The sequence below is a fragment of the Arachis hypogaea genome, chromosome 11 (assembly GCF_003086295.3).
Source record: "Arachis hypogaea cultivar Tifrunner chromosome 11, arahy.Tifrunner.gnm2.J5K5, whole genome shotgun sequence".
Classification (NCBI taxonomy): Eukaryota; Viridiplantae; Streptophyta; class Magnoliopsida; order Fabales; family Fabaceae; genus Arachis; species Arachis hypogaea.
The window spans coordinates 50,182,247-50,198,601 of NC_092046.1; the positions used below are offsets into that span (position 1 = coordinate 50,182,247).

The 16,355-nt window shown below is 40.7% G+C and overlaps 1 non-coding gene across 1 annotated transcript; it reads left to right on the top strand.

The window, feature by feature from the left end:
* The first annotated feature begins 15,921 nt into the window (after positions 1–15,921).
* LOC112724571 (small nucleolar RNA R71) lies at positions 15,922–16,029 on the top strand. The gene has a single exon (XR_003163727.1). It is a non-coding gene; the product is annotated as a small nucleolar RNA R71 (small nucleolar RNA).
* Positions 16,030–16,355: the final 326 nt, after the last annotated feature.

Sequence of the window (16,355 nt, forward strand, 5' to 3'; positions counted from 1 at the left end):
GGAAAGATTCATCTCCAAAGCTCATCAAGACCACTTCTATGATGTTGTGGCCAAGAAGAAGGTGATCCCCAAGGTCCCTTTCAAGCTCAAGAAGAATGAGTATCCGGAGATCCGACATGAAATCCAAAGAAGAGGTTGGGAAGTTCTAACAAACCCCATCCAACAAGTCGGCATCCTAATGGTTCAAGAGTTCTATGCCAATGCATGGATCATTAGGAACCATGATCAAAGTAAGAACCCAAACCCAAAGAATTATATTACAATGGTTCGGGGGAAATACTTAGATTTTAGTCCGAAAAATGTGAGGTTGGTGTTTAACTTGCCTATGATGCAAGGATATGCACGCCCCTACACTAGAAGGGTCAACTTTAATCAAAGGTTGGAACAAGTCCTCATAGACATATGTGTGGAAGGAGCTCAATGGAAGATTGACTCCAAAGGCAAACCGGTTCAACTAAGAAGACTAGATCTCAAGCCTGTAGTTAGAGGATGGTTGTAGTTCATCCAACGCTCCATCATCCCCACTAGCAACCGATCTGAAGTTACTGTGGATCGGGCCATCATGATCCATAGCATCATGATTGGAGAAGAAGTAGAAGTTCATGAAGTCATCTCCCTTGAACTCTACAAAAAAGCCGAAAAGCCCTCTCCTGGGGCAAGGCTAGCTTTTCCTCATCTTATTTGCCATCTATGTTACTCAGCTGGAGCTTTCATAGAAGGAGACATTCCCACTGAGAAAGAGAAGCTCATCACTAAGAAAAGGATGGAGCAAGCAAGAGAGCCCATTCATGGATCTCAAGAGACGCATGAAGCTCATCACCATGAGATCCCGGAGATGCCTCAAATGCATTTTCCTCCACAAAACTATTGGGAGCAAATCAACACCTCCCTAGGAGAATTAAGTTCCAACATGGGACAATTAAGGGTGGAACATCAAGAGCACTCCATCATCCTTCATGAAATAAGAGAAGATCAAAAAGTAATGAGGGAGGTGCAACAAAGACAAGGAAGAGACATAGAAGAGCTCAAGGACATCATTGGTTCCTCAAGAAGGAAACGCCACCATCACTAAGGTGGACTCATTCCTTGTTCTTACATTCTCTGTTTTTCGTTTTCTCTATGTTAAGTGCTTATCCATGTTTGTGTCTTCATTACATGATCATTAGTAGTTAGTAACTATGTCTTAAAGTTATGAATGTCCTATGAATCCATCACCTCTCTTAAATGAAAACTGTTTTAATTCAAAAGAACAAGAAGTACATGAGTTTCGAATTTATCCTTGAACTTAGTTTAATTATATTGATGTGGTGACAATGCTTCTTATTTTCTGAATGAATGCTTGAACAGTGCATATGTCTTTTGAAGTTGTTGTTTAAGAATGTTAAATATGTTGGCTCTTGAAAGAATGATGACAAAGAGACATGTTATTTGATAATCTGAAAAATCATAAAAATGATTCTTGAAGCAAGAGAAAGCAGCAAAGAACAAAGCTTGCAGAAAAAAAAAAGAAAAAAAAAATAGCGAAAAAAAAAGAGAAAAAAATATAGAGAGAAAAAGCAAGCAGAAAAAGCCAAAAGCTCTTAAAACCAAAAGGCAAGAGCAAAAAGCCAATAACCCTTAAAACCAAAAGGCAAGGGCAAATAAAAAGGATCCCAAGGCTTTGAGCATCAGTGGATAGAAGGGCCTAAAGGAATAAAATCCTGGCCTAAGCGGCTAAACCAAGCTATCCCTAACCATGTGCTTATGGCGTGAAGGTGTCAAGTGAAAACTTGAGGCTGAGCGGTTAAAGTCAAGGTCCAAAGCAAAAGAAGAGTGTGCTTAAGAACCCTGGACACCTCTAATTGGAGACTTTAGCAAAGCTGAGTCACAATCTGAAAAGGTTCACCCAATTATGTGTCTGTGGCATTTATGTATCCGGTGGTAATACTGGAAAACAAAGTGCTTAGGGCCACGGCCAAGACTCATAAAATAGCTGTGTTCAAGAATCATCATACTGAACTCTGAGTTCCTATAGATGTCAATCATTCTGAACTTCAATGGATAAAGTGAGATGCCAAAACTATTTAAGAGGCAAAAAGCTACAAGTCCCGCTCATTTAATTGGAGCTATGTTTCATTGATAGTTTGGAATTTATAGTATATTCTCTTCTTTTTATCCTATTTGATTTTTAGTTGCTTGGCGACAAGCAACAATTTAAGTTTGGTGTTGTGATGAGCGGATAATTTATACACTTTTTGGCATTGTTTTTAGTATGTTTTTAGTAGAATCTAGTTACTTTTAGGGATGTTTTCATTAGTTTTTATGTTAAATTCACATTTCTGGACTTTACTATGAGTTTGTGTGTTTTTCTATGATTTCAGGTATTTTCTGGCTGAAATTGAGGGACTTGAGCAAAATTCAGATTCAGAGGTAGAAGAAGGACTGCTGATGCTGTTGGATTCTGACCTCCCTGCACTCAAAGTGAATTTCTTGGAGCTACAGAACTCAAAATGGTGCGCTTCCAATTGCGTTGGAAAGTAGACATCCAGGGCTTTCTAGCAATATATATTAGTCCATACTTTGGCTGAGTTTAGATGACGTAAAAGGGCGTTGAACGCCAGTTCTATGCTACTGTCTGGAGTTAAACGCTAGAAACACGTCACAAACCAGAGTTGAACGCCAGAAATACGTTACAACCTGGCGTTCAACTCCAGAAAGAGCCTCTGCACGTGTAACATTCAAGCTCAGCCCAAGCACACACCAAGTGGGCCCCGGAAGTGGATTTATGCATCAATTACTTACTTCTGTAAACCCTAGTAACTAGTTTAGTATAAATAGGACTTTTTACTATTGTATTAGACATCTTTGGATTATCTTTTGCTCTTTGGATCATCTTGGGACGTCTGGTTCTTATATCATGGGGGCTGGCCTCTCGGCCATGCCTGGACCTTTCACTTATGTATTTTAAACGGTAGAGATTCTACACTCCATAGATTAAGGTGTGGAGCTCTGCTGTTCCTCAAAGATTAATACAAAGTACTACTATTTTTCTATTCAATTCAACTTATTCTGCTTCTAAGATATTCATTCGCACTTCAACCTGAATGTGATGAACGTGACAATCATCATCATTCCCTATGAACGCGTGCTTGACAACCACTTCCGTTCTACCTTAGATTGAATGAGTATCTCTTGGATCTCTTAATCAGAATCTTCGTGGTATAAGCTAGATTGATGGTGGCATTCATGAGAGTCCGAAAAGTCTAAACCTTGTCTGTGGTATTCTGAGTAGGAATCTGGGATTGAATGACTGTGACGAACTTCAAACTCGCGAGTGTTGGGCGTAGTGACAGACGCAAAAGGAGGGTGAATCCTATTCCAGTATGATCGAGAACCTCAGATGATTAGCCGTGCTGTGACAGAGCATTTGGACCATTTTCACAAGAGGATGGGATGCAGCCATTGACAACGGTGATGCCTCCAGACGATTAGCCATGCAGTGATAGCGCATCGGACCATTTTCCAGAGAGGATCAAAAGTAGCCATTGCCAATGGTGATGTCCTTACATAAACCCAGCCATAGAAAGGAGTAAGACTGATTGGATGAAGACAGCAGGAAAGCAGAGGTTCAGAGGAACGAAAGCATCTCTATGCGTTTATCTGAAATTCTCACCAATGATTTACATAAGTATTTCTATCCTTATTTTATTATTTATTTTTGAAAACTCCATAACTATTTTATATCCGCCTGACTGAGATTTACAAGGTGACCATAGCTTGCTTCAAGCCGACAATCTCCGTGGGATCGACCCTTACTCACATAAGGTTTATTACTTGGACGACCCAGTGCACTTGCTGGTTAGTTGTATCGAAGTTGTGAATGAAAAACAATTTATTAAGACGTGCGTACAGAGTTTCTGGCGCCGTTGCCTGAGATCACAATTTCGTGCACCACATCCCCAGACGCTTATCTGAAATTTCCACCAATGAATTACATAAGTAACTTTATCTTATTTTATGTTTTATTTATATTTTAATTATTAAAACCTCATCACCAATTGAATCCACCTGACTGAGATTTAGAAGGATGACCATAGCTTGCTTCAAGCTGACAATCTCCGTGGGATCAACCCTTACTCACGTAAGGTATTACTTGGACGACCCGGTGCACTTGCTGATTAGTTGGGCGGAGTTGTGAAAAGTGTGAATCACGATTTCCCACACCAGTGCCATCTTGAGGTCATGTCTTTCCTTTGCCTTTTCCTTGTACATTTTGGCATTTTCATAGGCTTGGAATCTGAATTCTTCTAATTTCTGTAGTTGCAATAGCCTCCTTTCACCAGCAGCTTGGCTATCAAAATTCAACAACTTAAGAGCCCAGAAAGCTTTGTGTTCAAGCTCTAATGGCAGGTGACATGCCTTACCATACACCAGTTGATATGGAGACATCCCAATTGGTGTTTTAAAGGCTGTCCTGGATGCCTAAAGAGCATCATCCAGCTTCTTCGACCAGTCTTTTCTTGAAGCTCCCACCGTCTTTTCCAGGATCTTTTTTAGCTCTCGGTTGGATACTTCTGTCTGACCACTTGTTTAGGGGTGATAGGGTGTGGCAACCTTGTGCTTCACCCCATATCTCAAGAGGAGGGTTTTCTAGTGGTTTATTTCAAAAATGGCTTCCTCCATCACTGATGAGTGCTCTGTGAACTCCAAACCTACTAAAGATATTCTTTCTGAGAAAGTTCAGGACCACCTTGTTGTCATTTGTAGGGGTTGCAATGGCCTCCACCCATTTGGACACATAGTCCACTGTGACCAAAATGTAATTGTTTGAGTATGATGTTGGGAATGGTCCCATGAAATCAATCTCCCATACATCAAACAACTCAAGTTCTAAGATGAATTGCTGTGGCATCTCATTTCTCTTGGGCAGATTTCCAGCCCCCTGACATTTATTGCAGTTCTTCACTAGCTCTCGTGCATCTTTGAAGATGGTGGGCCAAAAGTACCCGCACTGCAGGACTTTTGCTGCGGTTCTTTCTCCTCCAAAATAGCCTCCATAGCAAGAACCATGACAATTCCATAACACTTCCCTTCCTTCCTCCTCTGAAATGCACCATCTGAGCAATCCATCTGAGCATTTTTTGAATAAGTATGGCTCATCCCAAATGAAATACTTTGCATCATTGATGAGTTTCCTCGTTTGATGCTTGTTGATCATTGGAGGAACTTTCCCAGTGGCCTTAAAATTAGTAATGTCTGCAAACCAGGGTGCCTTGTGAACTAGCATTAATTGCTCATCAGGGAAAAATTCATTGACACTTGATTTGTGGATGCTACCTTCTTCACAAGGAATTTTGGACAAATGATCTGCTACTTTATTCTCCACTCCCTTCTTGTCTTTAATCTCAATGTTGAATTCCTTCAATAGCAAAATCCACCTTATCAATCTTGGTTTTGATTCTTGTTTTGCAAGTAAATATTTTAGTGCTGCATGATCAGTAAAAATAATAACTTTGAATCCAATGAGATATGATCTAAACTTATCAAATGCAAACACTATTGCCAGTAATTCTTTCTCAGTAGTGGTATAAATCCTTTGAGTTTCATTCAAAATCTTGTTGGCATAATATATAACATGCACTAAATTACCTTTCTTTTGTCCAAGCACTGCCCCAATAGCAAAGTCTAATGCATCACACATCAGTTCAGAAGGCAAATTCCAATCAGGTGGGGCAATGATAGGTGTTGAGAAAAGTTCTCTTTTCAGTGTTTCAAATGCTAGTGTGCATTTTTTATCAAACACAAAAGGTATATCAGAGATGAATAGGTTGCTCAAAGGCTTTGCAATTTTGGAAAAATCTCTTATAAATCTTCTGTAGAAACCAGCATGGCCTAAAAAACTCCTAATTGCCTTGACATTACTAGGTGGAGGTAATTTCTCAATTTATTCCACCTTAGCTTTGCCTACCTCTATGCCTTTTTCTGAAATTTTATGGCCAAGGACAATCCCCTCTGTCACCATAAAGTGGCATTTCTCCCAGTTAAGAACTAGGTTCGTCTCTTTGCACCTTTTTAATACTAAGGCAAGATGATTAAGGCAATTGGGAAAGGAATCTCCAAAAATTGAAAAATCATCCCTGAAGACTTCAATGAATTTTTCAATCATGTCTGAGAAAATAGACAACATACATCTTTGGAAAGTTGCAGGGGCATTGCACAATCCAAAAGGCATGCGCTTGTAAGCAAAAACTCCATATGGACAGGTGAATGATATTTTTTCTTGATCCCTTAGATTAACCACTATTTGATTATAACTCGAATATCCATCAAGGAAACAGTAATATGCATGTCTTGCCAATCTCTCCAGCATCTAGTCCATGAAAGGGAGTGGAAAATGATATTTTCTAGTTGCCTCATTGAGTTTCCTATAGTCAATGTATACCCTCCAACCTGTTACTGTTTTTGTGGAGATGAGTTCGTTCTTCTCATTTGGTATAACTGTTATCCCTCCTTTCTTTGGAACCACATGGACAGGGCTCACCCATGGGCTGTCAAAAATGGGATAGATTACTCCTGCCTGCCATGGCTTCATAACTTCTTTTTGGACCACTTTTTTCATGACAGGATTCAATCTTCTTTGGGCTTGAATGGAGGGTTTGGCATCATCTTCCAACAAGATCTTATGCATGCATATGGATGAGCTTATCCCTTTTAAGTCAGCAAGAGTCCATCCAATGGCATCTTGGTGCTTTTGCAGCACCTTGATTAGTTCCTCTTCCTGTTCTTGACTAATGGCAGAATTGATTATCACTGGGTAACTTCCATCACTTCCTAAGTATGCATACTTGAGAGTAGGAGGCAGTGTTTTTAGCTCCAGTTTGGGTGCTTCCTTCTCCTTTTTCTTATCCTCCAATGTGCTTAGAATAGACACTTCAGCTGAATTGACATCAGCAACATCAGCATTTAACATGGAATGAACCTCTGTCAATCCTTCAAGTGCTTCTTCAAGGGTTTCTTGCACCACAGTTTCCACTGCATCTAGCCTCATACACTCCCCTAGTGACTCTGGTGGATAGTTCATGGCTTTGAATACATTGAATACCATTCTCTCCTCATGTATCCTAAGGGTAAGTTCACCCTTTTGGACATCAATGATGGCTCTAACAGTAGCTAAAAATGGCCTTCCCAAAATTATTGAAGCCTTAGCTTCTTCCTCCATGTCCAATATCATAAAGTCAGCAGGGAAGATGAAGTCTCCTACTTTCACTAGCAAATTTTTTACTATTCCATGAGGGAATTTGAATGACCGATCTGCCAATTGGAGGGCCATTCTTGTTGGTTTGGCTTCCTCAATCTTCATTCTTTTCATTATAGTTAAGGACATCAAATTTATACTAGCTCCCAAGTCACATAAGGCTTTTTCAATTGTTATTTCCCCTATGATGCAGAGAATTTAGAAGTTTCCTGGGTCCTTCAATTTTCGAGACAATTTATGTTGGATGATAGCACTACATTCCTCAGTTAAGACCACAGTTTCATCATTCCTCCATCTTCTTTTCTCGGTCATTAGTTTCTTCAGAAACTTAGCATAAAGTGGCATTTGCTCTAGTGCTTTTGCAAAGGGAATGTTGATCTGAAGTTTCTTAAAAATCTCCAAAAATTTGGAGAATTGGCTGTCTTTTGCATTTTTCATTAGGCGCTGAGGGTAAGGAGCCTTTGCGACATATGGCCTTAGAACTTCTTTCTCCTCTGATGGGTTGGGAGCAGGTGTTTGTGCTTCTTCCTTGAAATTTGGACTGCCCTCTGCCTTCTCTTCTTTAGTCTACCTTGGAGTCTCTTTCAATTCCTTTCCGTTTCTGAGGCTAATAGCTTTGCATTCCTCTATTGAAGTTGTTTTGGTGACATTTCCTGAACTGTGGCCAAGAGCTTGCTTGGACAAGTATCCAATTTGTGCTTCAAATTTCTGAGTAGCAGCATCTTGGTTTTGCAAATTGGATATTACTTCCTCCTGGAATTTCTTCATGTCTTTAAACTCCTTGCAAAGGTTTGCAAGCATAGCTTCCATTTTGGCCATTCTGTCATCATCATATCGTGATGGTTGGTTGGAATTGGGGTGTTGAGAGTGGTTATTATGGCTTTGGTATGGTGGTTGTGAATAAGTGTTTTGTGTGGTTTGGTATATTTTTTGGTTGGAGTTTTGGTGAGTGGAGTTGTTATACTAGTTTGGACTATTTGGTCTGTGATCTTGGCCTTGGATTTGTTGGTTCTCCCACCCAATGTTTGGTTAGTTCCTCCAACCAGAGTTATAGGTTTTAGAATATGGATTATTAGCTTGCCTAGATGAATTTCCAAGGTAATTAGCTTCCTCCCAGTTAACTCCTTCTTTTGTGTCCAACTCTTCTTGGGGTGATGGTTGAGTGTGGATAGCTGCAGCCTGATTCTTCTCCATTTGCTTGGTCAATTCAGCCAATTGCTTGGTGATCATCTTGTTCTGGGCCAGGATTCCATCCATATGGTTTAATTCCAAGACTCCCCTGTTGTTGCTCCTATCTGAGGCATAAAAATACTCATTGTTAGCCATTGTCTCTATAACATCAATGGCTTCTTCAATGGTCTTATTCTTGTTAAGGGAACCTCCCGATGAGTGGTTGATAAACCACTATTTATGGTTTATCTTGTGCTGATTTGAGTGGCTTTTATCAAGTCTTTGCACACTTATTCATACAAATTGCATGGTTTTACAATTCCTTCCTAGTTTTGTTCTATAATTGAAAACTTACTTCTTAAGCCTTTAAACTGTATATTTTTAATCCCTCTTTATACCATTCGATACCATGATCTGTGCGTTAAGTGTTTTCAGGCTTTATAGGGCAAGAATGGCTCAGAGGATTGATGAGTCCAATTCACACCCCCATTCAAAAATGGTGAATCAGTCTTTTAGCAAGCACACCAAAATTATCATCAAGTAATAACCCACAGTGGAGTGGGATCGTATCCACAGAGATTGGCAAATTTGAGCAGTTTTAATCGAGTGATGAATTAGTCAAGCGGAATAAGTAGATTGTGATTTGTAGAATTATAAATGACAGAAATATAAATGGCTAGAATATAAAGGAAAGCAATAAAGTGAAGAAATGGAAATGGCAGAATGTAAAGTACAGAATCATAAATGACTTGGATGTAAATGGGAGTGGGGGATTGCTGAATGTAAAATTAAGCTATAAAGAAAGGGATAGATAAGAATGCGGAAATTCATTGAGATCAAGAGATGTTGTCTCTTTGGATCAAGTTTAGCTTATATCCTCTTTAATCATGTAACTCATTGACCTCTTGGCAATCATGATTGATTGAGCCCCGATCCCTTGGTGACTAAATCTCTCAGATCTTGATCAATAGCCAATTCTTTGGTCTAATTGCTCATGAAGAGAGGTATGCTTGGTCCCTGATTATACCATCATAGGTCTAAGTAGAGGGAGGATTATATGTCACATATCCAAATACCAAAACCCAGATTCTACTCAAGTGTGAGAAGGGATTTCAAGCATGGTTTCATGTTTCCTTTTCCAAGGTTCCCATGAAACCCATTTTGCATTCAATCTCTTTCCCAAGATAATTGAACACTAAGCATTAAGAACAAAATTCCTTCTAGCAAATCAAAGAGAAGATGAAGAGAAGAAGGATTTCACTATCATCAATCCATCAAGTACAACAGAGCTCCCTCTCTCAATGAGAGGGAATTTAGCTACTCATAGCTCAAAGAAAAGTACTCAAAAGTGAAGTGTAAAAGTAGATCTAAAACTAATCTCTCTAACCGCTTAACCCACTTCTCAGTACTCCTTAGGGGTATTTATACTACTCCTAGTAAAAATAAAAGAATTACAAAAGTGAAAAAGGAAAATTACATTTTGGAGGGAAAAGAAACTCAATAAGTGTGACTTCCCAGCTGGCGTGTGGTAGGCGCTCTAGGGGCGTGTCACGTGCTCCCTCAAGTGGCACGCTCGTCTTCATAACAACCTTGGCGTGCCACGCCCTAGCCTTTTTCTACTTCTCTTGCTTCTGGAAACTTGAACTAGCGTGGCACGCCCAGGGTCTGGCGTGCCACGCCACGAACTCAAGTGGCACGCCCCAATGGTTCTTTGCTCTCTGAATGACACTGGCGTGCCATGCCTAGGGTTCAAGTGGCACGCCCAAGTGAGGAATAATGGATGGCGTGCCACACCTTCGACACCAAGTGGCACGCCCCATGTATTTGGCCTCCTTCACCCTCTTTGAAATTTTATACCAGCGTGCCACGCCTAGAGGCTGGTGTGCCACACCCATGTTCCTTCCTTGGTTCCAGTAGCTGGCGTGCCACACCTCAGCCTTCAAGTGGCACGCCATAGTGAGATTCTTGGGTTGGCGTGCCACGCCTTTGGTGCACGAAATTGTGATCTCCAGGCTCGAACAAATCCTGGTAATGGCTCCAAAGCTTGGTGCTCTGATCTTAATTCATAATTGTCACAACTTCGATACAACTAACCAGCAAGTGCACTGGGTCGTCCAAGTAATACCTTACGTGAGTAAGGGTCGAATCCCACGGAGATTGTTGGTATGAAGCAAGCTATGGTCACCTTGTAAATCTCAGTCAAGCAGATATAAAGTGATAATGGTGTTTTCGAATAATAAATAATAGAATAAGGATAGAGGTACTTATGTAAATCATTGGTAGGAATTTCAAATAAGCGAATGGAGATGCTTTTCGTTCCTCTGAACCTCTGCTTTCCTGCTACCTTCATCCAATCAGTCTCACTCCTTTCCATGGCTGGCTTTATGCAAGGGCATCACCGTTGTCAGTGGCTACATCCCCTCCTCTCAGTGAATAATATGCTCACGCACCCTGTCACGGCATGGCTATTCATCTCTCGGTTCTCGATCATGCTGGAATAGGATTCACCCTCTTTTTGCGTCTGTCACTAACGCCCAACAATCGCGAGTTTGAAGCTCGTCACAGTCATTCAATCATTGAATCCTACTCAGAATACCACAGACAAGGTTTAGACCTTCCGGATTCTCTTGAATGCCGCCATCATTCTAGCTTACGCCACGAAGATTCTGGTTAGGAGATCTAAGAGATATTCATTCTAGCTTAATTCATGTAGAACAGAAGTGTTTGTCAGGCACGCGTTCATAGGGGAGAATGGTGATGAGCGTCACACATAATCATCACCTTCATCACGTTCTTGGGTGCGAACGGATATCTTAGAAGCGAAATAAGAAGAATTGAATAGAAAACAGTAGTACTTTGCATTAATCTTTGAGGAACAGCAGAGCTCCACACCTTAATCTATGGAGTGTAGAAACTCTACCGTTAAAAATACATAAGTGAAGGTCCAGGCATGGCCGAGATGGCCAGCCCCCTAAAACGTGATCAAAGGATCATAAGGTAATCCAAAGATCCAAAGATGCCTAATACAATAGTAAAAGGTCCTATTTATAATAAACTAGCTACTAGGGTTTACATGAGTAAGTAATTGATGCATAAATCCACATCCGGGGCCCACTTGGTGTGTGTTTGGGCTGAGCCTGAGTGTTGCACGTGCAGAGGCCATTTGTGGAGTTGAACGCCAGTTTCTGTGCCAGTTTGGGCGTTCAACTCTGGTTTTGGATCCTTTTATGGCGCTGGACGCCAGATTTGGGCAGAAGGCTGGCGTTGAACGCCAGTTTACGTCGTTAATTCTTGGCCAAAGTATGGACTATTATATATTTCTGGAAAGCCCTGGATGTCTACTTTCCAACGCAATTGGAAGCGCGCCATTTCGAGTTTTGTAGCTCCAGAAAATCCACTTTGAGTGCAGGGAGGTCAGAATCCAACAGCATCAGCAGTCCTTTTTCAACCTCTGAATCTGATTTCTGCTCAAGTCCCTCAATTTCAGCCAGAAAATACCTGAAATCACAAAAAAACACACAAACTCATAGTAAAGTCCAGAAATGTGAATTTAACATAAAAACTTATGAAAACATCCCTAAAAGTAACTAGATCCTACTAAAAACATACTAAAAACAATGCCAAAAAGCGTATAAATTATCCGCTCATCACAACACCAAACTTAAATTGTTGCTTGTCCCCAAGCAACTGAAAATCAAATAGGATAAAAAGAAGAGAATATACTATAAATTCCAAACTATCAATGAAACAGAGCTTCAATCATATGAGCGGGACTTATAGCTTTTTGCCTCTTGAATAGTTTTGGCATCTCACTTTATCCATTGAGGTTCAGAATGATTGGCATCTATAGGAACTCAGAGTTCAGATAGTGTTATTGATTCTCCTAGTTCAGTATGATGATTCTTGAACACAGCTATTTTATGAGTCTTGGCCGTGGCCCTAAGCACTTTGTTTTCCAGTATTACCACCGGATACATAAATGCCACAGACACATAATTGGGTGAACCTTTTCAGATTGTGACTCAGCTTTGCTAGAGTCCCCAATTAGAGGTGTCCAGGGTTCTTAAGCACACTCTTTTTTTTTTGCTTTGGACCTTGACTTTAACCGCTCAGTCTCAAGTTTTCACTTGACACCTACACGCCACAAGCACATGGTTAGGGACAGCTTGGTTTAACCGCTTAGACCATGATTTTATTCCTTTAGGCCCTCCTATCCACTGATGCTCAAAGCCTTGGGATCCTTTTTATTTGCCCTTGCCTTTTGGTTTTAAGAGCTTTGGCTTTTTCTACTTGCTTTTTCTTTTTCTTTCTATATTTTTTTTTGCCTATTTTTTTTTTCTGCAAGCTTTGTTCTTTGCTGCTTTTTCTTGCTTCAAGAATCATTTTTATGATTTTTCAGATTATCAAATAACATGTCTCCTAGTCATCATTCTTTCAAGAGCCAACATATTTAACATTCTTAAACAACAACTTCAAAAGACATATGCACTGTTCAAGCATACATTCAGAAAACAAGAAGCATTGTCAACACATCAATATAATTAAACTAAGTTCAAGGATAAATTCGAAACTCATGTACTTCTTGTTCTTTTGAATTAAAATATTTTTTTATTTAAGAGAGGTGATGGATTCATAGGACATTTATAACTTTAAGACATAGTTACTAACTACTAATGATCATGTAATGAAGACACAAACACAGATAAGCACATAGAAAACGAAAAATAGAAGAAATAAGAACAAGGAATGAATCCACCTTAGTAATGGTGGCGTTTCCTTCTTGAGGAACTAATGATGTCCTTGAGCTCTTCTATGTCTCTTCCTTGTCTTTGTTGCTCCTCCTTCATTGCTTTTAGATCTTCTCTGATTTCATGAAGGATGATGGAGTGCTCTTGATGTTCCACCCTTAGTTGCTTCCAATAATTGTGTGGAAGAAAATGTATCCCCTGAGGTATCTCAGGGATCTCTTGATTTGTAGTCAAATGTTCTACCACTGAGCTATAGACCCTTGATGGAAGCTTTTGTCTTCCCTTTCCTCTTTCTAGAGGCTTCTCTGGCCTTCGGTGCCATCAATGGTTATGGAAAAAACAAAAAAGCTATGCTTTTTACCACACCAAACTTAGAATGTTGCTCGCCCTCGAGCAAAAGAAGAAAGAATAGAAGAATAAGTAGAAGATATGGAGGAGATGGAGGGAGATGTGTATTCGGCCATATGGGTGGGATTGGGTGGGGAAGAGATGTTGAATTTTTGAAGGTAAGTGGGTGTATGGGTGTGAGTGGTAAATGGAAGACAGAAGGGATGAGTGTTTATTGGGAATAGAGGATGATTGAGAAGAGAGAAGAGAGTGAGTGAAGGTAGGTGGGGATCCTGTGGGGTTCACAGATCTTGAGGTGTCAAGGCATTTACATCCCTGCACCAATTTAGGCATGCAAAATGCCCTTGCACACAACTCTGGGCGTTCAGCGCCAGGTTGGTGCCCATTTTGGGCGTTCAACGCCCCTTTGCTGCCATTTCTGGCGTTGAACGCCAGAACCATGCTTGTTCTGGGCGTTCAGCGCCAGGATGCTCCCATTCTGGGCGTTCAGCACCAGAACTATGCTCTGTTCTGGCGTTTGAACGCCAGACAGATGCTCCTCCAGGGTGTGATTTTTCTTCTGCTGTTTTTGATTCCGTTTTTGATTTTTTTTTTGTTTATTTTGTGACTCCACATGATCATGAACCTAAGAAAACATGAAAAACAATAAAAAATAAGAATTAGATAAACATTGGGTTGCCTCCCAACAAGCGCTTCTTTAATGTCAATAGCTTGACAGTGGGCTCTCATGGAGCCTCACAGATGTGCAGAGCTTTGTTGAGACTCTTCAACACCAAACTTAGAGTTTGGATATGGGAGTTCAACACCAAACTTAGAGTTTGGTTGTGGCCTCCCAACACCAAACTTAGAGTTTGACTGTGGGGGCTCTGGTTGACTCTGCTTTGAGAGAAGCTTTTCAAGCTTCCTCTCCATGGTTGCAGAGGGAGATCCTTGAGTTTTGAATACAAGGGAGTTCTCATTCCATTGAAGGACTATTTCACCTCTGTCAACATCAATCACAGCTCTTGCTGTGGCCAGGAAAGGTCTTCCTAGGATGATGGATTCATCCTCTTTCTTTCCAGTATCCAGGACTATGAAATCAGTAGGTATGTAAAGTCCCTCAACCTTTACTAATACATCTTCTACTTGTCCATAAGCCTATTTTCTTGAGCTGTCTGCCATCTCTAGTGAGATTTTAGCAGCTTGCACCCCATAGATTCCCAGTTTCTCTATTACAGAGAGGGGCATGAGGTTTATTCCTGAACCAAGGTCACACAGAGCCTTAAAGATCATGGTGCCTATGGTACAGGGTATTATGAACTTTCCAGGATCCTGTCTCTTCTGAGGCAATGTCAGTTGAATCAGATCACTTAGTTCATTGATGAACAAGGGAGGTTCAACTTTCCAAGCATCAATGCCAAATAATTTGGCATTCAGCTTCATGATTGCACCAAGAAACTTGGCAGTTTGCTCTTCAGTGACATCCTCATTCTCTTCAGAAGAGGAATACTCATCAGAGCTCATGAAGGGCATAAGGAGGTTCAATGGGATCTCTATAGTCTCTAGATGAGCCTCAGAGTCCTTTGATTCCCCAGAGGGAAGCTCCTTATTGACCACTGGACGTCCCAGGAGGTCTTCCTCCTTGGGATTCACGTCCTCTCCTCTCCTCACAGGTTCGGCCATGGCGCTTATGTCAATGGCCTTGCACTCTCCTTTTGGGTTCTCTTCTGTATTGCTTGGGAGAGTACTAGGAGGGATTTCAGTGATCCTTTTACTCAGCTGGCCCACTTGTGCTTCCAGATTTCTAATAGAAGATCTTGTTTCATTCATGAAACTTATAGTGGCCTTGGATAGATCAGAGACTAGATTTGCTAAATTAGAAGCATTTTGTTCAGAGTTCTCTGTCTGTTGCTAAGTTGATGATGGAAAAGGCTTGCTATTGCTAAACCTGTTTCTTCCACCATTATTAAAGCCTTGTTGAGGCCTTTGATCCTTCCATGAGAAATTTGGATGATTTCTCCATGTTGAGTTATAGGTGTTTCCATAAGGTTCACCTAAGTAGTTCACCTCTGCTATTGCAGGGTTCTCAGGATCATAGGCTTCTTCTTCAGAAGATGCCTCTTGAGTACTGTTGGATGCAGCTTGCATTCCATGCAGACTCTGAGAAATCATATTGACTTGCTGAGTCAATATTTTGTTCTGAGCCAGTATGGCATTCAGAGTATCAACTTCAAGAACTCCCTTCTTCATAGGCGTCCCATTGCTTACAGGATTCCTTTCAGAAGTGTACATGAACTGGTTATTAGCAACCATGTCAATGAGTTCTTGAGCTTCTGCAGGCGTTTTCTTTAGGTGAATGGATCCACCTGCAGAGGTGTCCAGTGACATCTTTGATAGCTCAGATAAACCATCATAGAATATATCCAGGATGGTCCATTCTGAAAGCATGTCAGAAGGACACTTTTTGGTCAACTGTTTGTATCTTTCCCAAGCTTCATAGAGGGATTCACCTTCTTTCTGTCTGAAGGTTTGAACATCAGCTCTAAGCTTGCTCAGCTTTTGAGGAGGAAAGTACTTGGCTAAGAAAGCCGTGACCAGCTTATCCCAAGAGTTCAGGCTGTCTTTGGGTTGAGAATCCAACCATAATCTAGCTCTGTCTCTTACAGCAAAAGGGAAAAGCATGAGCCTGTAGACTTCAGGATCTACTCCATTAGTCTTAACAGTATCACATATCTGCAAGAATTCAGTTAAGAACTGAAAAGGATCTTCAGATGGAAGTCCATGAAACTTGCAGTTCTGCTGCATTAGAGAAACTAATTGAGGTTTCAGCTCAAAGTTGTTTGCTCCAATGGCAGGAATGGAGATGCTTCTTCCAT